Source organism: Bos mutus, chromosome 4 (assembly GCF_027580195.1).
Source record: "Bos mutus isolate GX-2022 chromosome 4, NWIPB_WYAK_1.1, whole genome shotgun sequence".
Lineage (NCBI taxonomy): Eukaryota > Metazoa > Chordata > Mammalia > Artiodactyla > Bovidae > Bos > Bos mutus.
Window position 1 is genome coordinate 32,852,124 of NC_091620.1, and position 26,071 is coordinate 32,878,194.

The following is a 26,071-nucleotide window of genomic DNA, read 5'->3' on the forward strand; positions in this document are numbered from 1 at the left end:
TGTTTCCACTGTTTCCCCATCTATTCCCCATGAAGTGACGGAACCGGATGCCATGATCTTAGTTTTCTGAATGTTGAGCTTTAAGCCAACTTTTTCACTCTCCACTTTCACTTTCATCAAGAGGCTTTTTAGTTCCTCTTCATTTCTGCCATAAGGGTGGTGTCATCTGCATATCTGAGGTTATTGATATTTCTCCCAGCAGTCTTGATTCCAGCTTGTGTTTCTTCCAGTCCAGCGTTTCTCATGATGTACTCTGCATATAAGTTAAATAAACAGGGTGACAATATACAGCCTTGACGTACTCCTTTTCCTATTTGGAACCAGTCTGCTCTTCCATGTCCAGTTCTAACTGTTGTTTCCTGACCTGCATACAAATTTCTCAAGAGGCAGATCAGGTGGTCTGGTATTCCCATCTCTTTCAGAATTTTCCACAGTTTATTGTGATCCACACAGTCAAAGGCTTTGGCATAGTCAAGAAAGCAGAAATAGATGTTTTTCTGGAACTCTCTTGCTTTTTCCATGATCCAGCAGATGTTGGCAATTTGATCTCTGGTTCCTCTGCCTTTTCTAAAACCAGCTTGAACATCAGGAAGTTCACGGTTCACATAGTTACTTTCCAACTATTTACAGACAACACAATCATTATAGAGCTTTAGAGAATTAGAAACTTTCTCTTGTTTTAAATTGTTATTTGCTTGGTAATTTTCAGTGAAATAATTAAAATGAATAAGGATGTGTTTATGATCGGGAGCACCAAGATAGGAAGGAAGCAAGGGACTATTATTCTTTGGAATCCCACTGGAGTAGCACTATTTATTGTGGGCTGCTCTGTGAGGCGAGCTGGCTGGTCCCTTCTCATGCCTGAGCCTGGGTTCTAGCACCTCAGTCAAAATGTGCCTGGAGATGGAAAGTGCTCTTATACAAATAGCCAAAGACTACAACGGTATCTAAGTGGTATATTTGATAGGACCAAAATCAGCTAGCAATATTTTCTTTCTTTGTTCACACTAGTGTTCTTAACAGTTATTTTATGTCTGTCTTCATTTTGTTCTTGGCAGAACAAAATTGTCTACAATAATATTTAGCACATAAATAAATGCAATCATAATGTATATCTCTAACCCAGTTAACACATAAGAAGGCCTAGCAAATCAATGAATAAAAACCTACCAGACTGAGAAAAAAGATTATTCCATTGTCAACTCTATTAAAATATTTATTTACCACCTGCTTTGGAGAAATATCAATAACCTCAGATATGCAGATGACACCACCCTTATGGCAGAAATGAAGAGGAACTAAAAAGCCTCTTGATGAAAGTGAAAGTGGAGAGTGGAAAAGTTGGCTTAAAGCTCAACATTCAGAAAACTAAGATCATGGCATCCGGTTCCATCACTTCATGGGAAATAGATGGGGAAACAGTGGAAACAGTGTCAGACTTTATTTTGGGGGGCTCCAAAATCACTGCAGATGGTGACTGCAGCCATGAAATTAAAAGATGCTTACTCCTTGGAAGGAAAGTTATGACCAACCTAGATAGCATATTCAAAAGCAGAGACATTACTTTGCCAACAAAGGTTCGTCTCGTCAAGGCTATGGTTTTTTCTGTGGTCATCTATGGATGTGAGAGTTGGGCTGTGAAGAAGGCTGAGCGCCGAAGAATTGATGCTTTTGAACTGTAGTGTTGGAGAAGACTCTTGAAAGTCCCCTGGACTGCAAGGAGATCCAACCAGTCCATTGTGAAGGAGATCAGCCCTGGGATTTCTTTGGAAGGACTGATGCTAAAGCTGAAACTCCAATACTTTGGCCACCTCATGCGGAGAGTTGACTCACTGGAAAAGACTCTGATGCTGGGAGGGATTGGGGGCAGGAGGAGAAGGGGACGACAGAGGATGAGATGGCTGGATGGCATCACCGACTCGATGGACATGAGTTTGGGTGAACTCTGGGAGTTGGTGATGGACAGGGAGGCCTGGCGTGCTGTAATTCATGGGGTCGCGAAGAGTTGGACACGACTGAGCGACTGAACTGAAATGAACTGAACTTGGACATTGTACTAGATGCCATGGGGATGGGGATAGTAGGAAGGTACCAAGAAGCATGAGAAATATCTTTTCCTGTCCTTGAGGAACTATTAGGGTTAATTTAATGAAAACTGATTGATCCTAGATAGCTCGACAGTTGGACATTAGGTGAGGTGAGACATATACATGCATACATATGTTACATTTCGTTCTTTGTAAATATAGTATAAAAATGAAGTCTTCAGTACAAACATGCACACATATAAGCAATGAGTCTCCTCTTAGGCTACCATTCTTATAATGCTCATGTTTAATGTATTTTATAAGTGATTGTTGGATATACCCAAGAATGTACTCTAATTTTATCATGAAAATGGATTTTTGATTAAGAACTATAGACCCTCTACTTTCCTGTCTGATGTGTTGATTTCTCAAGCTGGCATTCAGGACAGGTGAGTTGCAAAATACAATGAAGCAATTCATTGTGGGTGAACAATAACAAACTTAAATGGGTTGAAATGATTTTAGGGCAAATTTCACAAAGCTAATTGCACTTCAAAGCAATCTCTCTTTTGAGTCAAATCTAACCAAAGAATTGAATGTCATCCAGTTATTATATAAAACAAGTGTAAACTAGATCACAGTATAGTACTCTAACATAGGGCAATACTACATAAAATAAGTAAGCACATCTTTTGGATAAATTAGACTATGTAATATAAAATATATGTAAGTTAAACTATGTTATATAAAGCATAAGTGATTATATTTATCATGTCTTTCATAAATGTGGACTTCCCTGGTAGCTCAGACAGTAAAGTGTCTGCCTACAATGTGGGAGACCCAGGTTCAATCCCTGGGTCAGGAAGATTTCCTGGAGAAGGAAATGGCAACCCACTCCAGTACTCTTGACTTGAAAGTCCCATGGACGGAGGTGCCTGGTAGGCTGCAGTCCATGGGGTCGCAAAGTGTTGGACATGACTATGCAACTTCACTTTCTTTCTTTTTTCATAAATATGAGAAATTGGGCAAAATATATAATAATCTTGCAGTATTCATTTAATCTCATATGTGAAAATAAGTCCATGTTTTAAAAATATATTATCCTAAAGCAAGATATAAAATGTTATGCACTTTATGCATAATGATGATCATTATGTAGAGGAAATTGACATTCCTTAAAATTTGGCTGTTATATATATATCAAATAATTTTTACAGATAAGGCAAGAAACCTCATATGCTAAGATTATATTTTTATAAAATAACTTACTTTGTTTAACAAAATTTATATGGGAAACTATCAATTAACTGTGTTGATTTGCTATTTATTAGAATTGTCTAAAATATCTTCTGAAAATAGGCCCATCTGGTAAATAACATTCAGTATTCCTTTTAATTCATTGAACTGCTTTTTTTCTGACAAATATAAAGAGCTTTTAAACTATCCTTATATAATAGTTTTACCACGTAATGAATCATTTTTTAAGCAATGAGATGAATTAAAAACAATAGTTGACTTGAACAGAAATTGCATTGCATCCAAAATTAATTATCCCTAAAGTAAAGTTTCCAATTTATTGCTGTATTTTTATTATTGAGATTTTAATTATTCAGAATGAAATGAACAAAACTAAGTGTTAGTGGAATTATCCTGAGCTGAAACTGCATTTTGTGGCTTGTATCAATTATGATTTATTATACTGGCTTGTTTTCACTTTTGAGAAAAACTGAAGAACATGCCAAATATGGCAATAAATCAGTGTGGATTGGCCAATCGTTGCAATTTCAAAAGTCTTTATACTTTTTGTATCAGCCTACACAATATCTCTGGAGAAGGCAATGGCACCCCACTCCAGTACTCCTGCCTGGAAAATCCCATGGATGGAGGAGCCTGGTAGGCTGCAGTTCATGGGGTTGCTGAGGGTCAGACACGACTGAGCAACTTCACTTTCACTTTTCACTTTCATGCATTGGAGAAGGAAATGGCAACCCACTCCAGTGTTCTTGCCTGGAGAATCCCAGGGACAGCAGAGCTTGGTGGGCTGCCGTCTCTGGGGTCACACAGAGTCAGACACGACTGAAGTGACTTAGCAGCAGCAGCACACAATACTCATGAAATGAGAAAATAAGTTACTATGCCATAATCTAGTGGTATTTTATGCCTTTAAACACTAAAGTTTTATGTATTTTTATTACTAATGTAGAAATACAAGACTCTTAAAATTACTATAATGTAAAGAGTAGAGACATTGTTAATGATTTTATGAACAGATCAAAGGAAATATAAATTATCTTCTGAGACCAGGAAGCAATTGTTTTGTCCTGGTTTCTTCATAGACCTACAGGCTGAAAATTCCTCTTCATGAAATGATAATAATTGAAATTAGGGGCAGGAAGAATGGTGGAAGTTTAGGGAACCCTCCTTCTGAATGGAGTCAAAGTAGAGAAAAATTTCTGAAATTATTTGTAAAAAAAAAGATAAGTTTTGAAATGTACTTTAAAAATGGCTTACCATCTATATTAGTTATCTATTGCTGCATAACAAATCACCCCAAAGCTTAACAGCTTAAGGCAAATAACATTCTCTCACGTTATTTTTAAGGATTAACAGTCCAGGCTCGGGACTTTCCTGGTGGTCTAGTGGTCAAGAATCCACCTGCCAATGCAGGGGACATGAGTTCAATCCCCGCTCCGGGAAGATTCCACATACCTCAGGACAACTAGACCCATGTGCTGCAATTACTGAACCCACACTCTCGAGCCTACTGAAGCTTGCACACCACAGTTTGCCCCACTCATGCAACTGGAGAAAGTCCACTTGCAGCAGTGAAGACCCAGGCAGTCAAAAATAAATAAATATATAATTTAAAAAAAAAGAAGAAGAATCCAGGTACAGCTTTACTGGCTGGTTCTGGCTCAGGGTCTCTCAAGAGACTGCAGTTGAGCTGTTGGCTGGCATTTCAGTCTTTGATGCCTTGGATGGGGCCTGAGGGTCTGTTTCCCAAATCATTCACACATGTACTCCTTCAGTTTTTCACCATGTGCTGCTCATGGCATGACTTCCTCCAGTGCAAGTGATCCAGGATGGAGGCTGCAGGCTTTTATAAACTACCTTCAGAGCAGCACACCTTGACCTCCACTGTGGTCTACTGGTCACATAGACCAACTCTGGTGTAATGTGGGACCTGACTATACACGGATGTGAGTACTAGGAGACAAAGCTCAGTGGGAGTCATGAGCTTTGGAAAGTGGTTACCACACCATCCTTCATTCAGTTGTTTATGCATTCACTCATTTGTAAACATCCATCAAGTCCCCTTTATGTGCCAGAAACTGTGTTAGATCCTAGAGATAAAATAACCAAAATAGACACAGTTTCTACTCATGGAGACAAAGTATCAGACGTTTACAGTGGTTAAAGCTATATTGGGCTTCTTGGTGGCACTAGTGATAAAGAACATGCCTGCCAGTGCAGGAGACGTAAGAGATGTGGATTTGATCCCAGGGTCAGGAAGATCTCCTGGAAGAGGGCATGGAAATCTGTTCCAGTATTCTTGCCTGGAGAATCCTCTCAGACAAAGGAGCCTGGTGGGCTACAGTCCACAGGGTTGCAAAGAGTCAAACATGACCGAAAGGACAACAGTATCAGCAGTTATATTAAAAAGTCCATAGACTGTCTCACAGGCTCCCATATATTGTGTATTTCTTTAACATATTTCTGGTGCTTGTTTGACTCCATGGGTAAAGGGAACATTCCCACACCAACAAATGATACACTTCCTCTTCTCAGATAATCTTCATTTCCATTCCACCTTACTATACACTCTATGCAGACCATGGAACTTTTCTTCATCTAAAGCCTTTCACCTCCAATAGCACTTATTTAAATAATCCAGGACTTCCCTCGTGTTATAGTGGATAAGAATCTGCCTGCCAACGCAGAGCACATGGGTTCAATCCCTGCTCCAAGAAGATCCCACATTCCACAGAGCAATTAAACCCATGTGTCATACCTATTGAGCCTGCAGGCTGCAACTGCTGAAACCTGTGTGCCTAGAGTCTGTGCTCTGCAACAAAAGAAGCCACTGCAGTGAGAAACCTGCATGCTGCAATAAAGAGTGGCCCCCGCTCATCATAATTAGAAAAGGCCCGCACAGAGCAAATGAAGACCCAGTGCAGCCAAAAAATAAATAAACACATAAATAATCTGTTAAGCACAATTGATAGTCACAACTTCCTTATAAAAAGAATTGTAGTAGGATTGTGCTTCAACACTGTTATGATTTCTAGTTCACTTATCCATACTTTATTCACATCTGTTAGCTTTCTCCTATCTCCTCTCCGCTTTCTATCCTCTTAGTCTCTACAATCCATCATTTTTAGTTTCCTGTTCCAATATTCCAATTTCACTTCCCCTTATTTTGCAAAACTTCAAACTAGGAAGAACCCAATTATCTGATTTTTTTAATGCCTTTAAGTGACAGCTAGAGCACTGCAAGAAAATTTAAAACAGGGTGAATGGGTTTCACTATAAATGTATAATTGTCAAATGCATAGGTATCCCAAGTATGCCAGAAACCTGATCTCATTTTCCAAATCAGTTTGTTTTCCACTATATACCACAGGGATTCCATTTCTTTTCCACTCCCCTTAAGTACCTGACCCATCTCCACTTTAATGCCTTCAACTCTCAACAGAAAACTTCCAAAGAGGAAATAGAAATCACCATCTGGAATTTCCCCAATCTCCCTTCACTGTATTTCCAAACATAATTTTGCATCTGTTCTGTCTTCATCTCTTTTCACTTACTGAAGGAAATGCACTGCTCTGTTCCCATCCCTTCTGTGTGCACATGGATCACACCTTCAGTCTAGCTGCTGCTGCTAAGTCACTTCAGTCGTGTCTGACTCTGTGTGACCCCAGACACGGCAGCCCACCAGGCTCCGCCGTCCCTGGGATTCTCCAGGCAAGAATACTGGAGTGGGTTGCCATTTCCTTCTCCAATGCATGAAAGTGAAAATTGAAAGTGAAGTCCCTCAGTCGTGTCCGACTCTTGCAACCCCATGGACTGCAGCCTTCCAGGCTCCTCCTTTCATGGGATTTTCCAGGCAAGAGTACTGGAGTGGGTTGCCATTGCCTTCTCCGCTTCAGGCTAGGGTCACCCACATCAAAAATTACACACATCATTTCTCTGATATCTTTTTGGTTTCTTTCACAATGTCCTGAGTCTTTGATTTCCTGCAAGGAGCAAGGTGTTCTCAAATTTCTAACAGTGGGAACCCCCTTAGGTGGCACCAATCTTGATTTCCAACTGGAACAATGGTGTACAAAAGGAAAAGTGATGGCACGTATGTCATAAATCTAAAGAGAACAGAGGAGAGTTCTGCAGCTTGTACCACCTGAGTGATGCCAGCCTCCTATCCTCCAGGAATACTAGCCAGCGAGTTGTGCTGAAGTTTGCTGCTACCACTGGGGCCACTCCTTTCGCTGGCTGCTCTACTCCTGGAACATTCAGTGACCAGATCCAGGCAGGCTTCCCAGAGCCACCGCTGCCGGAGCCTCCCGATCCCAGAACTGATCAGTAAGTAGCCTCTCACAGATGCGTCTTAATATGAACCCACCCACCATTGCTCTGTGTGACACAGACTCTCCTCTGCACCATGGGGGAATCGCCATCATCACGGGAACAACACAGGAGACCACTCCCAAGTCTGCAGTAGTGGATGCTCGCTGCAGAAGTTCTGCGCATGTGCCCCATCATCCCTAGCGCGAGATCAGCACCATCTCTACTTCCGCTGTGACCCAGAAGAGGCAGAAAAGGAAGAGCAACCATTACTGGAAAGTCCTGAGACCAGGGAGGAATTTTGGGTGAATGGAGTGCTCCAGCTCCCAAATGTACTGCTGCTCTTCCCCAAGTCACCTGAGAAGGCGCAGTTCCCTTCCGAAGACTGAGCCTCAGCCCAGCCGTCTAGGACTGGTCTGCAGTCCCCACGGTTCTGGCCGCTGAAGGGGTAGGAACAACCACAGAGTGGTCTTAAGCTGTTCTCTCACAGACTCAAACACAGAATTGAAGTAAGGTTGACAGGAGATAAACAGTTTCTTTATAACCAACCAAACAACAAATGAAAAAGACATTTAATTTTTGGTTTCTTGATGAAAGTGAAAGAAGAGAGTGAAAAAGTTGGGTTAAAGCTCAACATTCAGAAAACGAAGATCATGGCATCTAGTCCCATCACTTCATGGGAAATAGATGGGGAAACAGTGGAAACTATATCAGACTTTATTTTTGGGGGCTCCAAAATCACTGCAGATGGTGATTGCAGCCATGAAATTAAAAGACGCTTATTCCTTGGAAGGAAAGTTATGACCAACCCAGATAGCATATTCAAAAGCAGAGACATTACTTTGCCAACAAAGGTCCATCTGGTCAAGGCTATGGTTTTTCCAGTAGTAATATATGGATGTGAGAGTTGGACTCTGAAGAAAGCTGAGCACTGAAGAATTGATGCTTTTGAACTGTAGTGTTGGGGAGAAGACTCCTGAGAGTCCCTTGGACTGCAAGGAGATCCAACAAGTCCATTCGAAAGGAGATCAGCCCTGGGTGTTCTTCGGAAGGACTGATGCTAAAGCTGAAACTCCAGTACTTTGGCCACCTCATTCGAAGAGTTGACTCATTGGAAAAGACTCTGATGCTGGGAGGGATTGGGGGCAGGAGGAGAAGGGGACAACAGAGGATGAGATGGCTGGATGGCATCACTGACTCGATGGACGTGAGTTTGAGTGAACTCCGGGAGTTGGTGATGGACAGGGAGGCCTGGCGTGCTGCGATTCATGGGGTCGCAAAGAGTCAGATACGACTGAGCGACTGAACTGAACTGAAGATTAAAAAAAAAAAAAATTCTAAAAGACAATCCCATCACTCTTCCTCCCTATAACCTAAGAATTAAATAAGGGAGAAAGTAAGTGAGAAAACAAGGAAATAAGTTTAACAGTATATTAACAATTACTGATTATAAAGGCTTCAACTGCAGAAAGTTATGAATTCAAATGTTTGGTGCCTCAGGAAATATTTTCCAAATTATTAAATCCATTCCTCTCTATCCCAGTGAGAGGTTTCCTCCCCTTCTTCAGCAGAAGTCTTATAAAGATAATTGCTACAGCTCTCCAGATGTGATTTCATAACTCTGGAATCAGTTTAAAGAAATCTTACGCCTCCCATTAATACTGTAGTTGTATAGCTTATTTTTCTGATGAAAAAATAAGCCCAGGAGATATATGAGAGGTGAATTCCTCATGACAATTATTTGTGGTGGTAAATTTATTTGAATTTTTTATTGATTTTATTATTTTTTTTTCTTATCTTGGAATGAAATGGATGGAGAATTGGAGTTGAGCTGAGAAGGCCTCTATGTTATGCTGTTTGTCAGTGGGTGCACATGTATGCACATGTGGGTGTGTGTATGCATCCAGGGGACAGGTTTGATTATCTTTTGCTGCCACATTTCTTACACTATCCCTTTACTTTCTGAATTTTTGATGTAAGACAGTTGATCAATGTGAAAATATAGAGTTAGCAAAGGTACCATTATAAAAACTATTGTTGTTGTTCTTTAGTCACTAAGTCATGTCTGACTCTTTGTGACCCGAGGACTGTAGCCTTCCAGGCTCCTCTGTCCATGGAATTCTCCAGGCAAGAAAACTGGAGTGAGTTGTCATTTCCTTCTCCAGGGGATCTTCCCGACACAGGGATCAAACCTGCGTCTCCTGCTTGACGGTTGGATTCTTTACCACTGAGCCAACTAAGAGGTCCGAATAAGAACCATTAGGTCCACTTAAAAATGAATTATAGTCATAAGAGGCTAACCAGATCCTTAGTTGAAAAAGGCAACATGGTAAAGAAATGAGAAATAATGAAAAAAAAGTGGAAAGCCTGAAAATGCACTTATAAAAACCCTGCTACACTGACATTTCCACAACTCAAGTTCTATGAGATGCTCTGTCTCTCGGTCTCTGTCTCTCTCACACACAAACACACTTGTTATTTTCACAGTTTAAAACTACACATAACAGAAGAAAACTGTTATAGATTGTAGTCCTATAGATTAAGAGAGGTTTCTGTGACTCCACTCAGTGAGAAACCCCTCTGTCTGCCCGGCAGAGTAGGATCCCATATACCCGCTTATGAGGCTTAAATGCTGCAGAGAGGACGGGTGGGGTTGATGGGGGGAAGGTGGGCAAGGACTAGAAATATAGCTATAAACATAGGCCGGAGAAAAGTAGGAGTATTTTCTGGAAAATTGGCTAGATCTGTGGTTGGTTCTATTGTGGTCCAGTCAGATGACTCTGCAGTAATGGTCACAGTGATCAGTGAAAATCTTCACACTCTCTCTTCATGTCTTTGGTGGCTGACAGTAGACAAATAGCTGCCGCAGCAGGTGAAATTCTCACATACTCTCTTAGAAAAGATGCTGGTTTCTCTGATAAAGAAATGGTTGCACACTTCTCATCAGGGAAATTCAAAACAAAAGCAGGATACATCACCTTACATCTGTTAGAATAGCTACCGTCCAGAAGACAAGAGACAACAGTTGCTGGTGAGGATGTAGTCAAAAAAGAATCTTTTTTAAATTTTATTTTTAAAATTATCTAATTTTTACTTTTCTCCAGAGGAAAGCATTCTAAGATTTAGTCCTTTAGACACTAATTCTTATAAAAGTTTTTTTTTTTCTGAAAAGGGAATATGTGTACACTGTTGGTGGGAATGTAAATTAGTCCAGCTACGATAGAACATAATAGGGAAGGTCCTCAAAACACTAAAAATAGATCTACCATATGATCCAGAATTTCCACTCTGAGTATATATTAATACCTTAGGGAAATAAAAACTGGATTTCAATGAAATATATACATGATTATGTTTATTGGAGCATGATTCATAATGGACAAGATATGTAAACTACACAAATGCTCATTTATGGATGAATAGATAAGAAGTGTGCTACATATACACACTGGAATATTATTTAGCAATGAGAAGAGAAGAGGTTTTCCATTTGTGACAACAGAAATGGACTTGGAGTGCATTATGCTGAGTGAGGTAAGTTAGATAAAGACAAGTACTGTCTCGTATCACTTATATGTGGAAACTAAAAGGAGTGAAAGCTGGAAAAAGAGTAAAATGATGGTGACTAGAGAAAGGAGATAGAGGGACAAGAGTGATGGTGTTTGAGGGCACAAACTTGTAACAATGAGCAAATAAACCGTAAAGATCAGTACTATGATATGGATATTATACTGATTATATTATTGTATCACTGTATTATTGATATGTACAATAATATCCTACTATAAGAAAAAAGAAACGGTTACAAGTCAATAATAGATTGGTCAATTAAACACCTTTTTCTAGCTGACTAGTTTACAATGGCACCCCACTCCAGTACTCTTGCCTGGAAAATCCCATGGATGGAGGAGCCTGGTAGGCTGTAGTCCATGGGGTGGCTAAGAGTCAGACACGACTGAGCGACTTCCCTTTCACTTTTCACTTTCATGCATTGGAGAAGGAAATGGCAACCCACTCCAGTGTTCTTGCCTGGAGAATCCCAGGGACGGGGGAGCCCGGTGGGCTTCCGTCTATGGGGTCGCACAGAGTCGGACACGACTGAAGCGATGCAGCAGCAGCAGCAGTTTACAAAACACAATTCCTTTGTATTATTTTGCAGTGTATGATGTAGCAACCCGGTGTTGTAGCCAACAGTGGAGCTTTTGTGGTCCTCTTGTTATGTGATGTTTCTTGGGATGAGTATGGTTGAAATGGTATAATTAGAAATAATTGATGGGGCGGGGCGTTGAAATGATATAATTAGAAATAATTGATGGAGAATGTGTTAATATAATATGTATACCTCCCAAATATCTTCTCAACTTTAAATTTGCTGAAGCACCAAAAAGTTGACTGTTAAGTTGGAAGTGTCTGGCAACAACGTAGTACATCAGAATTCCTTCTATCACATCAAAGTAGTAATGAAGTCCACCCAACAAATAGTCCAGGCCATACAACAATGAGTAAAGGAAATCATGTCAGATAAGCCAGACATAATTTACTGCTTTCTGATTGTGAAATGAAAGTGAAAGTGAAGTTGCAGAGTCGTGTCCGACTCTTTGCAACCCCATGGACTGTAGCCCACCAGGCTCCTACATCCATGGATTTTCCAGGCAAGAGTACTGCAGTGGGTTGCCATTTCCTTCTCCAAAGTATCTTCCTGACCCTGGGATTGAACCCAGGTCTCCCGCATGGTAGGCACATGCTTTTACAGTCTGAGCCACCAGGGAAGTGAAACACAGTCATACAATCTCCTGGGAAAGATAACTTCATTTCAATTTTGAATACTTTAAAATTTCCAGAGATAAAGCTATTGGAAAGATAATATTAGATACTGAAGATAATGAAAAAAAAATTTCTAGATGTCATTCCATATGAATAGAATCCTTCAATACCATTTAACAGAAAGTTTTAAGCATATTATCTTGAATGACTACTAAAGATATGATAGTTGAGATATGACTGCATGTAGGTATATAAATTGTAAGGTTGATATGTTTAAAACTGTTCACAGATCAGTTCTATTTTAAGACGACAGTTTCTGGCACTTGGATGGTCACATTTGATTCATTAGAATTCTCTGTGAAGTCTGATTTTATTACAGTAGTTATAAATGGTGATTGAAATGTACAAGTATTATGTTGCACTATGAGGTTCTTACACAACTAATGAAATTGACTAAATCACTCATATAAATAGAGGAGAACTTGGATGTGGTGCTCTGATAGATAAAACTTTATATGGTTACTCACAGAGGTATTGTTTTCAATTAAGAATCACGTTTGAGTTCCTTGAATCAAATGGGTTATTGTCTATAGAAGTGCTCTCTAATAGAACTCTGTGATGATTAAAATATTCTATATCTGCGTTGTCCAATATGGTAGCTACCAGCCATATGTGGCCCCTGAGCTCTTGAATGTGGCTAGCATATCAGAGAAACTGCCTTTTTAATTTATCTTTGTTTAAGTCTGAATTTCAATGGCCACATGTGACCGATGGTTACATTTTTAGAACAGTGCACATCCATGGCATTGACGTGTATTGGACATAAAAGTGAATGCAGGGGTTCTGACCTCATCCGCTCTTGCAGGTGTGACAATGTGATTAATCATGAAACAATGCTAAAGAGGGTAAAATAGGAGATTATAATTTGTTGGTATAATTAGTGGGAGTTGAATATTTAAATGGTTATATGAATTTTAAGTTAGTCACTTAGTCGTGTCCAACTCTTTGTAGCCTGCCAGACTCCTCTGTTCATGAAATTCACTAGGCAATAATACTTGAGCAGGTAGCCATTCCCTTCTCCAAGGGATCTTCCTGACCAAGGGATCAAACCCAAGTTTCCTTCATTGCAGGCAGATTCCTTACCATCTGAGCCACCAGGAAAGCCCCCAAAAGTTAGTCGCTCAGATGTGAAGAGCTGATTCATTTTAAAAGACGCTGATGCTGGAAAAGATTGAGGGCAGAAGGAGAAGCAGGCAACAGAGCATGAGATGGTTGGATAATATCACGGACTCAGTGGATGTGAGTCTGAGCAAACTCCAGGAGATAGTAAAGGATAGGGAAGCCTCGCATGCTGCAGTCCATGGGGTCTCAAAGAGTTGGACATGACTTAGTGACTGAACAACAAAAATGACTTTTACTGATTTCAATGAGGGTATAGCTGTAATGCATCCAGTACTAAATTTCCAGGGACACCAATATAATTTTAAAGGAAGTCATTCACAAACCTCAGTAGTAAAGCAGATATAGCAGATAATGAAAAAACAATTCTAAGCCCTTGAGCATCTAGAAAATAAAACAGACCTGTTGTAGAAACTGTCCATATTCCATTATCAAAAATGATCTTACTTCCTTGGACTGGAAAAAAATGTAATTTTTAAAACCTCTGGTAAAAATAGGAGTATAATTCATCAGTTTATTGAAGAATTTTTTTTTTATTTGGATGAATTAAGAGACTTCATTCCTAACATCTTTAAAGATAATTAGGGAGTTCCGTTATCTGAAGTTTACACTAATGCAGTAATTGACATTGAAGACTCTGGAGTACTAATAAAGCTGAATCCATGCATGATTGCTATATTCCTTCACACTATCCTGCCCAGTCAGTCTTTGAGAAAATATCCCACTATCCTACAAGTAGAAATTGGCTAAGAAATCCACATGAAAATTTGGATGTAATTTGGCTGGTGAAAGAATGAGGTATTATAATAAAGTAATTCAGTTTTCTGCTATAACTCCTGTCAAAATGCTAAATGATAGAAGTATAGGAATAGAAGAGGCATTTCCTTAGTTGTTATTTAATTCTTCTTCGCCAGGATTTCTTAAATAATTACAGGATAGAATTCACCACACCAACAAAGACAGCAACATTTCAGGAGTATGTTGTAGTGTAGAGATTTATATGTAAAATAAATATATACTAATATTTTTATAAAAGTGAAGTAGAGGGAAAAACAATAATAGAAACAAAGAGAAGGACCTAAGCAGTATACAAATAGAACAGAAATATTTGAAACCTAGCAATGAATTTCTACTGGAAAAATATATCTGAGGAAATTTCTGAGAAATTAACACAGACATAAAAGGATGGAAAAATATGAAAGATCAGTTCAGTTCAGTTGCTCAATCGTGTCTGACTCTTTGCAACCCCATGGTCTGCAGCACACCAGGCTTCCCTGTCCATCACCAGCTCCTGGAGCTTGCTAAAACTCATGTCCATGGAGTCAGTGATATCATCCAACCGGCTCATCCTCTGTTGTCCCCTTCTCCTCCTGCCTTCAATCTTTCCCAGCATCAGGGTCTTTTCTAAAGAGTCATTCTTCACATCAGGTGGCAAAGTACTGGAGCTTCAGCTTCAGCATCAGTCCTTCCAGTGAATATTCAGAATTTATTTATTTTAGGAATGACTGGTTTGATTTCCTGGCAGTCCAAGGGACTCTCAGGAGTCTTCTCCAACACCGCGGTTCAAAACATCAATTCTTTGGCACTCAGCTTTCTTTATGGTCTGACTCTCACATCCATACATGACTACTGAAAAACCCATAGTTTGACTAGATGGACCTTTGTGGCAAACTAATGCTTCTGCTTTTTAATATGCTGTCTAGGTTTGTCATGCTGCTGCTGCTGCTAAGTCACATCAGTCATGTCTGACTCTGTGCGACCCCATAGACAGCAGCTCACCAGGCTCCTGTCCCTGGGATTTCCCAGGCAAGAGTACTGGAGTGGGTTGCCATTGCCTTCTCCCTAGGTTTGTCATAGCTTTTCTTAATAGGTTAAGATAAAGATAGATTATAGATTTTCTTGGAAATAAGGCATCCTCATCTAGAGTATAACACAATTTTTTAGATGCAGATTAGAAGAAAAATTAAATGAATCAACATTTTAAAACAAGAAGTTAACTTACTGGTGCAATCATTTTACAATGAGTCAAATCTTCATGTTGTATACCTGAAACTCATACAGTGATGTGTGTCAATTATATCTCGATAAAACTGGAAAAAAAAAAAAAAAAAACACAGAAGAGGGCATAAGCTACTATGAACAAGGATCAGGAGAGAAAAAAAACAACAGCACTTGACCCTCAGAGTTACAGATATAGTAATTATTAGAAATAGATTATAATAACTTATGAATAAAAGCTTAAGGAAATTAAAATATAAAGCCACCAAAATAAGCAAACCATAAGATCTAAATAACAAGGTAAATCTGAAGAACAAACCAGAAATTCAAAACAAAAATCATTGAAACTGTAAAATAGATCTAAGAGATTATTAAAAATTCAGCAAAAAGAAGGAAAAAATAAAAGACAAGTTAGGACATAGGAAGGCTAGAATGAGAAAGAGTAGCATACACCTTATCAGAGTTCTGAAAGGATAAAAAGGCAAGAATGGGAAGAAGTAATATTTGATGAGGTAGTGGTTGAGAATTCCCCCAACTGAGGAGAGACATTAATTCTCAGATTCAGAAAGCATTCCAGATCCCAGAACAATGAATAAAAATAAATCCAATAAAAATTCCAATTCAAGACATATTTAACTGACTTTGAAACTCCAAAGATAAAGACATTAAAAAAAACTGGCGAGTAAAAGTAACTTACCTATAATGTAATGTCAGTTGGATTTACCACAGGTCTCTCAGAAGCAACAATAAAAACCAGAAGATAATAAATTAATATCTTAGAAAGTCTTGGAGAAAGAACTATCAACTTAGAATTATATACTTGGCAAATTATCTCTCACGATTGAGAAAGCTAACTTCAAACAAAAACAGATTTTATACAAGTATACCTATTTAAAAGGAAATGTTACAGAAAGAAGACAAAAAGTAAATCTATCTCAAACTAATTCAGACATACAAATAGGAACAAAAAAATTAGAAATTTAAAAGCAGGTGGGTTAATCACAAGTTATGAACCATAAATATCTGCCTTGTAGGGTTAGTAAACTAGATAAAACTTCAGTTCAGTTCAGTCTCTCAGTCTTGTCCGACTCTTTGCGACCCCATGAATTGCAGCATGCCAGGCCTCCCTGTCCATCACCAACTCCCAAATTCATGTCCATAGAGTTGGTGACGCCATCCAGCCATCTCATCTTCTGTCATCCCCTTCTCCTCCTGCCCCCAATCCCTCCCAGAATCAGAGTCTTTTCCAGTGAGTCAACTCTTCACATGAGGCTTATGTCTGGACAAAGTGTTACTTTTAGATAGGAGTTGTGTATAGGTGTTGAAGATGTATATGTTAAGTGTATGTGAAGAAGAAGATTGTTGTTTAGTCACTGAGTTGAATCTGACTCTTTTGTGACCCCATGGACTGTAGCCTACCAGGCTCCTCTGTCCCTGGGATTTCCCAGATAAGAGTACTGAAGTGGTTTGGCATTTCCTTTTGCAGGGGAACTTTTCAACCCCGGGAAACAAACCTGTGTCTCCTGCATAGGCTATTTGTCACCACTGAGCCACCTGAAGCCTGAAGAAAAAGGTAGGCATTGATTGTTTTTTATTTTATAAATTAAACGTGCATGTTATTTTTTTAGAATACCAATTCACAATAAAAGTAGAGTATATAATATTCAAATTAGTAGTGTATGTAATATATATATATACACAATTAATTAAAAATGCCACTAAAAAGCAAGAAAACAAAAGAAATGAGGGTTAAATATATCAGTACAAATACATGTAAATGGATTAACCTCTTCACTCCTACACACAACTGAAAGATAGAGACTGTTGGGTTATAGGTTGCCTTCAGAAGATACCTATAAAGCATAAAGACACAGAGCGTTGAATATACTTTTCAGGATTACCAAGTAAATTCAGATATTTTCCTTTTTCTTTTCTCCTACAAATCATTTAAAAGTGATAAAGGGAATAAAAGCTAAAAATACAAAGGCTGGGCTTTTCTGGTAAAATGAGGCAGTAAAGAAAACCTTAAACCATAAAGTGGTGAGAGAGCTGGGAAACAGTAGCCATAAGAGTAGGAAGCAGGACCTCACGTCCTCCAAGCTCAGAGAGTGGTGAAGAACACATCCTGTCCTAAATCCTGAAGAACACATCCTGTCCTAAATCCCTCGTCCACAGCAGTTGAAAGGTGCTACATGAAATCTTTTATGACCTTTCTTTGATTTGTTTTTCTTCCAAGGTGGAGGAGTCAAGTTTAAACCAGCAACCACACAACAAAGAAGCCTCTTCTCTAGCAAGCAGATGGCCTCTCTAGCTGCAGTAGGAATTCGAGTATTATAAAATATTGTCCATTTCCACTGGGGGTCATAAAGAAAGGTCTTGCTAACCTGAAGCACTTCCCCTCCTTCCCTCAAAAGTGTGAGATCTTTTGTTTAGAAATTATTAAAAATTTTAAGATGGTGACAGAAGAGCACAGAGTCCTCTGTGCAAAGAACCTTCTATAACTGCACAAGCTGTGTGTCCACAAAGTTTTTTTCAATGGAATTCTCTTTCCCAGAAAAAAAAAAAAAAACTCACCTCCTGAAAATACGAAATAAGGAAGAACCAGAAGAGAGTTTAATTGGAGATACTACAAGAAAATGGAAGCAAGGGAAGAGGAAAACAAATTCACAAAAGCAAAAGCTTCACCAGAAAATGTTGCCATGAAATGCTGAGAAACTGTCAAATTTTAACCATGAAAAATAGAAAACATGAAAAAAAAAAGAGGGGGAGGAAGAGAACTTAATGAAGCATTTGCCTCTTTGCGGAAGAGTAATGAAAGAAATGATGAGACATCAGATGATGAGAACTGAATTGGCCAAATGCCTGAAAACAGTAAAACATAGTGTAAACCAGTGGTTCTCAAGCCTGGCTGCATATTAGAACCACCTGTGGAACTCTTAAGTCACACCAGTGCTCCAAATCTGGGTGCATAGATTTTTCTCTAATAGTTCTGGGCTGGGGCCTGCACACTGGTATGTTTCAACATCTCCGTGTGTGTGCCTGCTAAATTGCATCAGTTGTGTCCAACTCTTTGCAACCCATGGACTGTAGCCCTCCAGGCTCCTTTGTCCATGGGATTCTCCAGGCGAGAATACTGGTGTGAGTTGCCTTTCCCTTCTCCAGGGCATCTTCCCAACCCAGGGATTGAATCCACGTCTCGAACATCTCCTGAACTGACAGGCAGGTTCTTTACTACTAGTGCCACCTGGGAAGCCCGCAGATGACTAATGGGCAGCCAGCATTGATAATTACACACAACTAAAGGAAAATTAGAAGGTAGGGAGACAATTTAACAGAAAAATTAGGAGGATGAGAGATGCTGCACGAATTTCCTTATTTTTACTAGCTGAAGATAAATATAAGCCTGTAAAATCAATTAATAGAAGTATAACTACATTTTTCAGCACAAATGGAAAAACTAAGAAACATATTAGAGTTAACTAAAATTAGATAGAGGAGGAAATGAGCTGAAATAAAATAGATTTCTTTTTTTTTTTTGAAGGAAATTTAGAAATATATTGACCAAATATGAAAAAGACTAATTTAACATATGAGTTATAATTATAAGGGGAGCCAGTAGTACAGAATAGTCTTCCCTGGTGGCTCAGAGGTTAAACCATCTCCCTGGAATGTGGGAGACCCAGGTTCGATCCCTGGGTTGGGAAGATCCCCTGGAGAAGGAAATGACAACCCACTCCCGTACTCTTGCCTGGAGAATTCCATGGACTGAGGAGCCTGGTAGGCTACAGTCCATGGAGTCGCAAAGAGTCGGACACGACTGAGCGACTTCACTACTACTAGTAGTACAGAATATAGTATTTCTCTATTTTTAGGAGATGCATACATCAAAAACAAATAAAACAGAGTGAATAACTTTTTAAGATATCTTTCAGTTCAGTTCAGTTCAGTCACTCAGTCATGTCCGACTCTTTGCGACCCCCATGAATCGCAGCACGCCAGGCCTTCCTGTCCATCATCAACTCCCGGAGTTCACTCAGACTCATGTCCATCGAGTCGGTGATGCCATCCAGCCATCTCATCCCCTGTCGTCCCCTTTTCCTCCTGTGCCCAATCCCTCCCAGCATCAGAGTCTTTTCCAATGAGTCAAATCTTTGCATGAGGTGGCCAAAGTACTGGAGTTTCAGCTTTAGCATCATTCCTTCCAAAGAACACCCAGGACTGATCTCCTTTAGGATGGACTGATTGGATCTCCTTGCAGTCCAAGGGAGTCTCAAGAGTCTTCTCCAACACCACAGTTCAAAAGCGTCAATTCTTCAGCATTCAGCTTTCTTCACAGTCCAATTCTCACATCCATAAATGACTACTGGAAAAACCATAGCCTTGACTAGACGGACCTTTGTCGGCAAAGTGATGTCTCTGCTTTTGAATATGCTATCTAGGTTGGTCATAACTTTTCTTCCAAGGAGTAAGCGTCTTTTAATTTCATGGCTGCAATCACCATCTGCAGTGATTTAGAAGATATGAAATATTTAATAAGACTATGACATCCACATCTGTCATAAGGTAAATGTGAATTGTTTTAATTCACCTATTAAAATAAAAATAATTGCTCTTTTGATCACATAGAAAGTCCCAGTTCTATTATATATGTATGTGTATGTGTGTAGGCATAAGTATATAGAGAGAGTTTGATTGTTTACCTCCATCTCATAGAGTAAGAAAGCTAGGACATTTTATGCCACTCTTAACTGAAGTTGGGTCAGGTTTCTAAAAATAAGTAAAAATTCTAAGATAATTCATAATTTTAAAAAGTAGGTAAACATTTAATGTATTAATAGCTAAATATTATTTTATGTGGTAGAAGATAAAAATTATATTTATGTGAGGCTTTATGAATCAATAGACTTCTCTGTCAAAGGACTGAAGGAAAAAAATTAAAGAAAATGATTATGTTTAATTTTATATATTGTATTCTTTGAGTTGATTTTTATCCAAAAATGTTAAGCATAGTTTTAATTTTTTTTTATATGTTGGGTTTACACTGGTTTTTCTGGATTATGGTGTCTATTTTAGACATTTATTTGTGTATACATTTATTCAAACATTTGCAGGGAGTATTTTTATTCTTTTAGAAAGGGATAGTAAAGGAAAATTAAAAACTATTTCTCTCCTCACAACACTTTAAAAACTGACTACTTGGAGTTAGTGTAGACCCACAGGGCTTCCCTGGTGGCTCATATGGTAAAGCATCTACCTGCAATGCTGGAGACTCAGGTTTGATCTCTGGGTTGGGAAGATCCCCTGGAGAAGGAAATGGCAATCCACTCTAGTATTATTGCCTGGGAAATTCCATGGACAGAGGAGCCTGGCAGGGTACGGTCCATGGGATTGTAAAAAGTTGGTCACAACTAAGCAACTAACACACACACAGGCTAAGGGCTCAGTCTCACAAATTGGCCCCTACATCAGATGACAATGAAGAGTCCAGGCCTCCAGTACTTCTAAATCTTCTGGCTATAAATCAGGGGTTCCCACAACCCCCTCTTTGGGTTTGATAATTTGCTAGAAGAGTTCACAGAACTCTGGAAAGTGCTGCGCTTATTACCCATTTATAAAAGGGTGCAACTCAGGAGCAAGCCATGGAAGGTGAGCATAGCACAAGGTCTGGGGAAGGAGCAGGAGCTTCTGGGTTTATGTGTTCACCAATCCAGAAGCTCTGTGCACCCCTTCATATTTAGGATTTTTTAATGAAATTTCCATTACAAAAGAATGATTTGTTGAAAACATTGGCCATGAGTGATTAAGTCAATCTCCAGCCCCTTTTCTTTCCCTAGAGGTAAGGAGTTGAGGGGGGTCTTCCCTTGTAGCTCAGTTGGTAAAGAATCTGCCTGCAATGCAGGAGACCCTGGGTCAGGAAAATCTCCTGGAGAAGGAAATGGCTACCCACTCCAGTATTCTTGCCTGGAGAAGCCCATGGACAGTGGAGCCTGGCAGGTTACAGCCCATGGGGTCACAGGAGTTGGACACAACTTAGCAACTAAATCACCAACAAGGAGTTGGGGCTGAAAGTTCTAACTCTCTAATCACGTGGTTGGTTCCTCTGGCAACCAGTCACCTTTTTCCAGGAGTCACCACATTAGTATAAACTGGGGTTAGATCAAGAGGGATTTGTTATGAATAACAAAAGATGCCTCTCTCACCTTTATCACTAAGGAAATTCCAAGGGCTTTAGGGAGTTCTGGTCTAGAAACAGGGGGCAGAGATCAAATATATATTTCTTACTATGTCACAAATGGTTAAAAAAAATAAAAGAAGGTATGCCTTGTATATTAAAAGGACATATAAATTAATGACAAAGGATGGGATAGTTAGAGAAACATGAAACTATTGACAATTTAGAATCCAGAAAGAACTTATATTTCCATTTAGATTAATATGCACATGCATTAGAGTTTAAGTCATGTTCAATTTATTTACTTATAAAGCACATTAAAAATAATCTCTATAAAATATGCTAAAATTTTTTAAGGTTGAAAAGTTAATTAGTAAATTTGACTGCCTTTTTTCAGTACCTAAAATGCAATCTGTTAGTCTGTGGGCGGAACTTGTTGTTATTTTATTGTGTTATGCACTGACCAACTGTTAATTTATATTAAGCCAGGTATGGATAAAAAGAGCAAATTATTTTTTAAAACAATCAGAAATATGTCCTACTTCTTCCAATAAAATTCCATCCTAGTACTGTTAATTGCCCCTGGCTTTGTATAGGACAACAGATGGACTCCACGGCTGAAAGGAAAAATTCATGCATTCCAAAGGAAATTTTAGTAGAAATTCTCAAAGGAAAAAAAATAAGGGCATGAGAGCATTTGAAGACAAAATCATACGAAATTTATGTGATTATGGGCCAGACATAAATGTTTTTAAGGTGTACAGGTAGAAATACAAGTTTCCCTTGCTGTCTAGAAGTAGAGCTTTCCTATGAAAGCTTTCATAGGCCAAAAAGTATAAAGGCAAGAAGCAATTACCTTAGGACATTCCTTGCTAATGGACGCACAAAATAAAGGGAGGTGAAAGCACAGATGCTTACCGACACAGTTCAAAGCTTAGGGCACCTTGATGTTGAGATGCTGCTGAGGTGGGTCCTGGGGAAGAAGCTTGGCGAGACCACTCTCACTGCATGGGGTGCACTGCCTCTATAACAGCTTGCTGCAAAACAAATAGCTGAATGATATTTTCATTTTCTCCTTTTTCCATAAAAATGAAAATCCTCCTGAGATTTCTTTTTGTTAGCTAAAACAAGCACTAATGTAGGTCTTTCATGAACATAAAGTGGAGTAAAGTGAACTTATGAAAAATGGAGAACACTTGTGAATACTTTCCATTTGATAATAGTAGGGAAACAGTTTTTAAATTTATAACTTATCTATAGTTCCATGCTTTTTAATTACATCATACCCTTTTTGTTCTTAGGTTTGATATTCTGTTAAAAAAAACATATTTGGTGAGCAACATATTTTTCTCAAGGTTCTTATTCTATGTTTGAGCAAAAGGGCCCCCCTCCCAGTGCAATCTAACACTTTTGTATTAAAGGATGACTAATTATGCCCTCCTTCTCTTGTTCACACTTTTCACTAGTCAGATGAAATGTTTTGCAAATTTATAGCTTATGCACCATCTGGCTTTGGTACATAATTCACACAGTCAAAGACAGTGTAGTTTAGTTACATGACTAAAAGGAATGGATTTGAATCCAGGGAGACCTTCCTTTGTCATAGGCTGTATGAATATGGATTAATTATTTACTATCTCTGGTCTGCAGTTTCCTTATCTGTAAATTGAAGACAACATACTTACCTATGGAGTTGTGATATAGATGAAGTGATTTAAGTAGAGAAAGGTGTTGGTTTAGAAACACAGCACATGTCTTTTAGAACTGAACATTCACTAGTAGTTGACTATTAATTTTTACCTAAGTATAAAGAAAATGTAACCATTCAACCCGGTCTAATATCTTTTATGAACAGGTGGCAGTTCCTACAATGATGATTAGAGTGGCAAGTGTTGTAGGACACAAAGAAGGGGGTATCAATTTGCTTTTGGAGACAATAAGAGGCCTGAGGAAATATAAAGATGTTTCAACTAAAAAAAAATAATTTGAAAAATTTTACTTAATATACCAAATGTTTGATGGTGATAAGTGAAAGTTGCTCAGTTGTGTCCGACTCTTTGAGACCCCATGACTATACAGTCCATGGAATTCTCCAGGCCAGAATACTGGAGTGGGTAGCCTATCCCTTCTCCAGGAATCAAACCAGGGTCTCCTGCATTGCAGGCGGATTCTTTACCAACTGAGCTATCAGGGTATGGACACCAAATCAATACAAAGTTTGTGTGATCCTCCATTTTGTCTATCTATCTGTCTAAAATTTTCAGCCCTGCTCCAGTTTCGGGACTCAAGTTACAGTTCTCCCAGTCCTCGAGGTTCCATGCAGTCTCTTGGAATTCACAAAATCCTGTCAGCCCTCATCTACCACCATGTCTTCCATTTAAACTGTAGAATCCAAAAAGCTCTCTAATGAGATTAAGAAAGCATGAGTTCAAGGTTCAGACAATTTCATAGTTTTGTGTGTTATGATTTTTTTTGGCCTTGCATCTTGTGGGGTTCCCTAACCAGAGGTCAAACCTGGACTGGCAGTGGAAGCCCTAAGTCCTAACCACTGGACTGCCAGGGCACTCCCTGATACTGTTAGTTTCCTGAGAGTAAAAGCCACCCTGAAGAGGGAATTCCCAGCTGTGATCGTTTTCCAGAAGTCTCTGCCTTTATTAGGATAAACGAGGGGCTTCCAGGTGGCTCAATGGTAAAGAATCTACCTGCTAATGCAGGAGAAACAGTGGACGTGGGTTTGATCCCTGGGTCGGGGAGATCCCCCTGAGAAGGAAAAGGCAATCCACTCTAGTATTCTTGCCTGGAAAATCTGATTGACAGAGGAGCCTGGCGGGCTGCAGTCCATGGGACCGCAATGAGTCGGTCACGACTGAGCATGCGTGCACCTTAGATTAAGCGAGTTCCAAGAAGTATTTTACCCTGCATCTGTTGAATCTCAAGTATTTCTTCAGCTTAGATTGTCTTTATAATAACCATGTGTTAAAGGAAATGTTTCCATACAGTGAATTCTATCCCTGTTTTGAGATGTGCTTGTGATTGCAGGCCCCCCAAATCCCAGATTTGGAGGTCTGGGAAAGTCAGTGATTATGTCCATCACCTTAGTTATTAAGGACCCTTCTTTCCTGCTGATCACGGCAGTATTGCTGCTATTGAGGGTCATATTCTGGGTGACCAATGACTCTGCCTCATATGAACCTTGTGTATTCTCCCACAACAAATGTCTTGTAGGCTGCATAAAACATACAAACTGGGACAGGGGAAAGAAATTAAAGTGATTCGCTTGGAATTTGTAGCTATAATATATTGACTATATAGCTATACAGCACTATTTAATAGATACACAATATGAGGCACATGTAAAATTTCAAATTTTCTAGTAGCCACATATCTTTAAAAGTAAAAATAAACAAATAAAATTCATTTTAATAGTGTATTTCATTTAATACAGCATATCTAAAATATCATTTCATCATGTAGCTGATACAAATACCTTATTGAGATATTTTCATTCTTTTTTCATATGACAGCTTCAAAATCTGGTGTGTATTTTATATTCATATTGCAAGTCAATCAGAACAGCCCCAGTGTGGGTGCTGACTGGTCTCTTGTGGCTTGTGCCTTCCATATTGGACAGGAAACAGGCATATGTTTAATCTGACTTAAGGAAAACCATGGTAACACAAGGAAAGATATTCTCATTCTAGAATTTATGATTATATTTTATTTTTTATTGAAATATCATTGATTTACAATGTTTCAGGTGTACAGCAAGGCAATTTGGTTATTTGAAACAACTTTCCAAGACACACAAACTAGGCAAGGAGTGAGTAACCTGGCGCATAATATTTCACATCTCCAAGATGCAAAATACGACCACCTAGAGATCCATAGCATGAGGACCAAATGTCAAATGTGAAATTGATCACAAAACAGAATTCTCTAATTTTATTTTATTTTAAACTTTACATAATTGTATTAGTTTTGCCAAATATCAAAATGAATCCATACAGGTATACATGTGTTCCCCATCCCGAACCCTCCTCCCTCCTCCCTCCCCATACCATCCCTCTGGGCCGTCCCAGTGCACCAGCCCCAAGCATCAGCATCATGCATCGAACCTGGACTGGCAACTCGTTTCCTACATGATATTTTACATGTTTCATTGCCATTCTCCCAAATCTTCCCACCCTCTCCCTCTCCCACAGAGTCCATAAGACTGTTCTATACATCAGTGTCTCTTTTGCTGTCTCGTACACGGGTTATTGTTACCATCTTTCTAAATTCCATATATATGCGTTAGTATACTGTATTTATGTTTTTCCTTCTGGCTTACTTCACTCTGTATAATAGGCTCCAGTTTCATCCACCTCAT

General features: G+C 39.0%; 1 pseudogene; it reads left to right on the top strand.

Moving 5' to 3' along the window:
- The first annotated feature begins 5,410 nt into the window (after positions 1-5,410).
- LOC138987568 (small ribosomal subunit protein uS2 pseudogene) lies at positions 5,411-8,064 on the top strand (annotated as a pseudogene).
- The last annotated feature ends 18,007 nt before the right edge of the window (positions 8,065-26,071 follow it).